The sequence below is a fragment of the Musca domestica genome, unplaced genomic scaffold (genome assembly GCF_030504385.1).
Source record: "Musca domestica strain aabys unplaced genomic scaffold, Musca_domestica.polishedcontigs.V.1.1 24, whole genome shotgun sequence".
In the NCBI taxonomy this organism is placed as follows: Eukaryota; Metazoa; Arthropoda; class Insecta; order Diptera; family Muscidae; genus Musca; species Musca domestica.
Window position 1 is genome coordinate 7,530,764 of NW_026712272.1, and position 6,000 is coordinate 7,536,763.

The 6,000-nt window shown below is 31.4% G+C and overlaps 1 protein-coding gene across 2 annotated transcripts in view; it reads left to right on the top strand.

The window, feature by feature from the left end:
• Positions 1-6,000, top strand: part of LOC101888347 (uncharacterized) — a 426,552-nt gene that overhangs the window by 278,696 nt on the left and 141,856 nt on the right. The window lies entirely within an intron of this gene.

Genomic DNA, 6,000 nt, shown 5'->3' on the forward strand with positions numbered 1-6,000 from the left:
CTTTTCAAACTGGCCATTGGTCGTTGTCATTATTCAATTAACACATTATACCAGTTACAGCAACAACGACAAAGTGGTAATGGAAGTCGATGTGTTTTTTCTCTCTGTCACCTCTGTTGGCACTGGACATTGCGTGAGATTGACTCATTATAACATTACATAGTTGTTTTGTTTGTGTTTTGTATTTATATTACCTTGCTCTCGTCCTCCCTGGCTCTCTTTCTCTCATTACATTTATGGCAATATGGAATGTGAAAGGTACTTTATAATATTTTTTTTTAAGGTCCTTAGAAAATTTCTCGTGTCAGCTGGCCATTTGTAATTGTAACACTTTTCTAGTTATATGTCGAGAAAAATATATACGGACATATATTTGTACATATGTTCATGAGGATGTGTATGCAAAGGAGAGCGGGAAACATTTTATGATTTCGACGAAATTTCTCATAATTCTGGACAAAATTGCACTTTCGACGAGATTTCCTACAGAAAACAGCAATTTCGACAAGATTTTCTATATGAAATTCCTATTTCGACCAGATTTTCTATAGAAAATTTTCTTTTCGACGAGATTTTCTATAGAACATTTTCTTTTCGACGAGATTTTCTATAGAACATTTTCATTTCGACGAGATTTTCTATAGAACATTTTCATTTCGACGAGATTTTCTATAGAAAATTGCCTTTTCAACGAGATTTTCTATAGAAAATTGCCTTTTCGACGAGATTTTCTATAGAAAATTGCCTTTTCGACGAGATTTTCTATAGAAAATTGCCTTTTCGACGAGATTTTCTATAGAAAATTGCCTTTTCGACGAGATTTTCTATAGAAAATTGCCTTTTCGACGAGATTTTCTATAGAAAATTGCCTTTTCGACGAGATTTTCTATAGAAAATTGCCTTTTCGACGAGATTTTCTATAGAAAATTGTTTTTTGGACGAGATTTTCTATAGAAAATTAACATTTTGACGAGATTTTCCATAGAAAACTGTAATTTCGACGAGCTTCCCTATAGAAAATTGTCTTTTTGACGAGATTTTCTATGGAAAATTGTAATTTCGACGAGATTTTCTATAGAAAATTGTCATTTCGACGAGATTTTCTATAGAAAATTGTCATTTCGACGAGATTTTCTATAGAAAATTGTCATTTCGACGAGATTTTCTATAGAAAATTGTCGTTTCGACGAGATTTTCTATAGAAAATTGTCATTTCGACGAGATTTTTTTATAGAAAATTGTCATTTCGAAAATTGTCATTTATAGAAAATTGTCATTTCGACGAGATTTTCTATAGAAAATTGTCATTTCGCCGCGATTTTCTATAGAAAATTGTCATTTTGACGAGATTTTTTATAGAAAATTGTCTTTTCGACGAGATTTTCTATAGTAAATTGTCTTTTCGACGAAATTTTCTATAGAAAATTTCAGTTTCGACGAGATTTTCTATAGAAAATTTCAGTTTCGACGAGATTTTCTATAGAAAAATTCAGTTTCGACGAGATTTTCTATAGAAAATTTCAGTTTCGACGAGATTTTCTATAGAAAATTTCAGTTTCGACGAGATTTTCTATAGAAAATTTCAGTTTCGACGAGATTTTCTATAGAAAATTTCAGTTTCGACGAGATTTTCTATAGAAAATTTCAGTTTCGACGAGATTTTCTATAGAAAATTTCAGTTTCGACGAGATTTTCTATAGAAAATTTCAGTTTCGACGAGATTTTCTATAGAAAATTTCAGTTTCAACGAGATTTTCTATAGAAAATTTCAGTTTCGACGAGATTTTCTATAGAAAATTTCAGTTTCGACGAGATTTTCTATAGAAAATTTCAGTTTCGACGAGATTTTCTATAGAAAATTTCAGTTTCGACGAGATTTTCTATAGGAAATTGTCATTTCGACGAGATTTTCTATAGAAAATTGTCATTTCGACGAGATTTTCTATAGAAAATTGTCACTTCGACGAGATTTTCTATAGAAAATTGTCATTTCGACGAGATTTTCTATAGAAAATTGTCATTTCGACGAGATTTTCTATAGAAAATTTCAGTTTCGACGAGATTTTCTATAGAAAATTTCAGTTTCGACGAGATTTTCTATAGAAAATTTCAGTTTCGACGAGATTTTCTATAGGAAATTGTCATTTCGACGAGATTTTCTATAGAAAATTGTCATTTCGACGAGATTTTCTATAGAAAATTGTCACTTCGACGAGATTTTCTATAGAAAATTGTCATTTCGACGAGATTTTCTATAGAAAATTGTCATTTCGACGAGATTTTCTATAGAAAATTGTCACTTCGACGAGATTTTCTATAGAAAATTGTCATTTCGACGAGATTTTCTATAGAAAATTGTCATTTCGACGAGATTTTCTATAGAAAATTGTCACTTCGACGAGATTTTCTATAGAAAATTGTCACTTCGACGAGATTTTCTATAGAAAATTGTCACTTCGACGAGATTTTCTATAGAAAATTGTCACTTCGACGAGATTTTCTATAGAAAATTGTCATTTCGACGAGATTTTCTATAGAAAATTTCTGTTTCGACGAGATTTTCTATAGAAAATTTCAGTTTCGACGAGATTTTCTATAGAAAATTTCAGTTTCGACGAGATTTTCTATAGAAAATTTCAGTTTCGACGAGATTTTCTATAGAAAATTTCAGTTTCGACGAGATTTTCTATAGAAAATTTCAGTTTCGACGAGATTTTCTATAGAAAATTTCAGTTTCGACGAGATTTTCTATAGAAAATTTCAGTTTCGACGAGATTTTCTATAGAAAATTTCAGTTTCGACGAGATTTTCTATAGAAAATTTCAGTTTCAACGAGATTTTCTATAGAAAATTTCAGTTTCGACGAGATTTTCTATAGAAAATTTCAGTTTCGACGAGATTTTCTATAGGAAATTGTCATTTCGACGAGATTTTCTATAGGAAATTGTCATTTCGACGAGATTTTCTATAGAAAATTGTCATTTCGACGAGATTTTCTATAGAAAATTGTCATTTCGACGAGATTTTATATTGAAAACTCCAGCTTCGACGAGATTTTCAATAGAAAATAACAGTTTCGACGAATTTTTCTAAACATAAATTGAATTTAAAAAAAATCAATTTCGACGTCATTCTCTATTTTAATTTTTCTCTTTCCAATTAAAGCTATTTTTAGTTTTTAATCTCTCACGTCAGACAATTCTCTTCGGGGTCAACACTCATGTTAACCTTTCCAGAAGAACAAAAAAAAATCCCTAAAGATGCCACAAAAACTAACATCCGTTGGCGTGGACATGTCCAAACTAACCCGCCATCCGAACGACCAACCAACCGACCGACTGACCATTTAAGTTGACCAAAGAGTTTACCTGCCATTGCCCTCTTAACCTGATTATCTTCAAACAATCGCAACGTGTGATGTTCGAACCCCAACTGAACTATATCCCTATATTTTGCAATATTTCAAGAGAAAGAGCGAGAGAGAAAGGAGAACGGGAGAGAGAGTGTGTCAGTTTATGGTTGTGGGAAAAACAACTATTAAATACCGAATATCTGCACGTAACAGTTACAAATTCGACTGCTATCTTCCGTGTCTTGATACATTTATGCATGGATGTTGTTGGTGTTGCTATTGTTGTTGTTAGTGGTGGCTAGTGGTTTGTAAAGGTAAATTTCCCTCTTTGCCAATACACTGACACTAAGACCAACACCAACAACCAGCCATCCAACCAACCAATGCTTACTCAGCCATGATTTATACTCTCCGCTGTGTTTTATTTTTTTTTCTCTTCTCATTTGACTTTTGTTTTCGAGGGGATTAAAAGCGATTGCAATTTAAACTCAGCTGATTTTTTCTAGTCGATTTGCTGTTGATTTTGCATAAATGTTTGTCAACTGGCGTGTGGAACAAAGTGGAATTTGGGGATTTTAAATTTTGAGAATATTTTTTTGAATTAAAATTTTTGAAAAAAAAAAAACAGAGAAAAATAATAATAAAAATATTCAAGTCCTTTTCATTGTAGGAAATTTGGAATAATTTTTTCAGAAGAGTTATAAAGGGATTTTCTATTAAAAAAAAATAATAAAAAAAAGGTTATGGACATTTTTAGAAAAAAAAAAAACTTTTTTTTATATACATTCCTTATGACAACACTGTGCGACAAACAAAATAATTATAAGAAAATCGGATAGAAAATCTCGTCGAAATGGCAATTTTCTATAGAAAATTTCGTCGAAATGGTAATTTTCTATAGAAAATGTCGTCGAAATGACAATTTTCTATAGAAAATCTCGTCGAAATGACAATTTTCTATAGAAAATCTCGTCGAAATGACAATTTTCTATAGAAAATCTCGTCGAAATCAAAATTTTCTATAGAAAATCTTGTCGAAATGACAATTTTCTATAGAAACTCTCGTCGAAATGATAATTTTCTATCGAAAATCTCGTCGAAAGTAGAATTTTCTATAGAAAATCTCGCCGAAATGGTAGTTTTCTATAGAAAATCTCGTCCAAATCGGAAATTTCTATAGAAAATCTCTTCGAAATCGGAAATTACGTCAATTTCGTCAAAATTGGATTTTTCGTCTATACAAAATCTCGTCGAAACTGGTATTTTCTATAGAAAATCTCGTCGAATTCAGAATTTTCTATGGAAAATCTCGTCGAAATCGGAATTTCCTACTGAAAATCTCGTCGAAACTGGAATTTTCTACAGAAAATCTCGTCGAAGTTAGAATTTTCTTCAGTAAATCTCGTCGATAGTGGAAGAAAATCTCGTCGAGATGATAATTTTCTATAGAAAATCTCGTCGAAATCGGAATTTTCTATAGAAAATCTCGTCGAAATGGCAATTTTCTATAGAAAATCTCGTAGAAATGGCAATATTTTATAAAAAAAATCTCCTCAAAATCGGAATTTTCTAAGAAAATCTCGTCGAAAGTAGAATTTTCTATAGAAAATCTCGTCAAAATTGGAATTATCTATAAAAAATCTCGTCGAAATCGGATTTTTGTTTTAGAAAATCTCGTCGAAATAACAATTTTCTATAGAAAATCTCGTCGAAATAGAAAATCTCATCGAAATCGAAATTTTCTATAGAAAATCTCGTTGAAATCGGAATTTTCTACAGAAAATCTGGTCGAAATTGGAATTTTCTATAGAAAATCTAGTCGAAATGACAATTTTCTATAGAAAATCTCGTCGAAATCGGAATATTCTATAGAAAATCTCGTCGAAATGGTAATTTTCTATAGACATCTCGTCGAAATGGCAGTTTTCCATAGAAAATCTCGTCGAAATGGAAATATTCTATAGAAAAATCTCATCAAGATCGGAATTTTCTATAGAAAATCTCGTCGAAAGTAGAATTTTCTATAGAAAATCTCGTCGAAATCGGAATATTCTAAAGAAAACCGCGTCGAAATGGTAATTTTCTATAGAAAATCTCGTCGAAATGGCAATTTTCTATAGCAAATCTCGTCGAAAGTAGAAAATCTCGTCGAAAGTATAATCTGAAGTTGGTTGCAGGTTTTTAACAGCTATCGGACGAGTGACTTAGAAATTACAGCAGTCTGAAGTTGGTTGTAGTTTTTTTCATCTTAACCTGTATTTCTGAAAAAATTACCACCTTTCCCAATTCGCTGCATATTGTCTTATAATGTTACTTCCGAATAGCCAGTCTGGGTTGTGTGAAAATTCCAAGTGGACAGGATAGTTCTTAGGTCCTTATATGGTTTTGACCGTATACAAGGATACCCCTGTAGTTTGGACATAAATTTCGCAAACTTTAGGATAGCTCAAGCTTTGAACGAGATCTTTAGAATGCATCCAGAGATCTTTAGAATTCATCCAGAGATCTCTAGAATTCATCCTATATGACCCATTTTTATTTTCCAATGCTTCTGTAAGTAATTCAAATATCTCTGTCCAATTTTAAACCTCTATCCTAAATGTTGCGAAATATATACACATATCATTATTTAATTATTTTTGCGGATT